Below are 1,745 nucleotides of genomic sequence, written 5' to 3'. Positions count from 1 at the left end.
CCCCCCCCCCCCATATTGCATTGATTAGAAAAAATATGATTGCAGAGTGACACCGGACACCACATCTCTCATCTTAAAATACACAAACCAGCTTCTGCAACTCCAAATAACATGGAATAAGGATATCTGCCTTGCCAACAGGGAAAGACCATTGCAAAAAATCACTGTTGAAGATGGAATGAGTGATAAAATGACTAACAGGATGATCAAAACACGTTGGAGCAGATGTGGGCCAACAAATGGGAATAAAAAATGGAAAAGAAAAGAAAAGAAAAAAGCAAGGAGAAAAGACCAGAGACACATGATAAGAAGATGCAGAATCCAGTAAAGCTCAGAAAGATTTGTACAAGGAACTACAGAGAGTAAATGGAAACAAAAAAGCAGCAACCTAATGAGGTGACAGAGATAGCTGTATGCAACTGCAAGTGTCCAAGTATATCTGAGAGTGTTCAGGAAAAAAGTTAAATGAACCCACGAGAGGGGGACCCTACAAAATGGTGATGGCTACGACAACAGCAGTCCAAGTTGAAGGAAGTACCCCCTAGTATCATCTAAACCATTGCACAAGAGTACCCAAAATAAAGGAAAAGAAAAGAGAGGAAAAACCTGAAACAGAAAATACAGAAGAAAAGGAGGATGAAGGAGAGCACATTACTAAAAGTTCCGAAAAAGATGAACAAGGAGCTGTACCAAGTAAAGAGAATCCCACAAGCAAAAATAATGAACATAATAGCATGGGCAATGGCCATCCTACGCCTAGTGCATCTAATAATACAAGTCCAAGCTCAACCAACAGACTACACCAACCTGACTTCCCTTCAATTAACTTCTCAGCCTTTGAATAAAACCAATAATAATAACAATACCAACCAATAATGAAGTCAACAGAACAAAAGATATCCAAATATCATAGACATATTGTTTATGATGTTCAAAATGATAAAGAAATTAGAAAAAAATTATGGGTTACTGGAAACAGCACAAAATAATGAGTGGTATAGATGGGCAACCTTCACTGCTAGAGAAACAGGGAAAGACAATTGCTTGCTGTGCTCCAAATCTCCTTTAAACAAAGTAATAGCAGTTCCAAATCCAGCATTATAATATATAAGCCGAATGCTAAAAACACATCTGATCGTGGAAGCTACCTTGAACTGAACAACTGTTGCTAATAAATCCAATTCTGACTGAGGTTAAAACAATCATTTTGAAGGTCACTCCTGTTATGCTGTACCTTTTGAATACTTTAATTTCAGTAGAAATTTGTATGTGTTTTAATTTCATTATATTTCTGAGGGGTAAACCAGACTTTCTGGTTAAGCCCGGGCACATACAATATGTTAATTAAAAATTAATTACTCACAAATAGCAAGCAAACTAAAATGATGGAAATGAAGAGGTAAAAATAGTCACTGCTTAGTGAAGAACAGACAGTTTGCTTGAGAATGTCATCTCAAAGCTCTTTTTTTTTCTCGTTTTGGCATTTGCATTAGTCTATTTCTGTCATTTTAAAGAGAGTGTAATACAATAATAACAGCAACCAATACCACAGAACATCAGAGAATTCATCAAATCCACTGATGTTCGCTATTTACTGCTGTTTTCCCTCCAAAATGATGTCACTTCCTGAATGATGATTTACAAACCTCCTGAAATAGTTGTTATATTGTTATATTTGTAATATAATATAATATAACATTTTCACTGCAGAAGTTAGTTCACATGACAAAAAAAAAAAAAAAAAC

The sequence above is a fragment of the Sinocyclocheilus anshuiensis genome, unplaced genomic scaffold (genome assembly GCF_001515605.1).
Source record: "Sinocyclocheilus anshuiensis isolate Anshui unplaced genomic scaffold, SAMN03320099.WGS_v1.1 scaffold40, whole genome shotgun sequence".
Classification (NCBI taxonomy): domain Eukaryota; kingdom Metazoa; phylum Chordata; class Actinopteri; order Cypriniformes; family Cyprinidae; genus Sinocyclocheilus; species Sinocyclocheilus anshuiensis.
The sequence above is the reverse complement of the archived record's forward strand: the minus strand, read 5'-3'. Positions refer to the sequence as shown.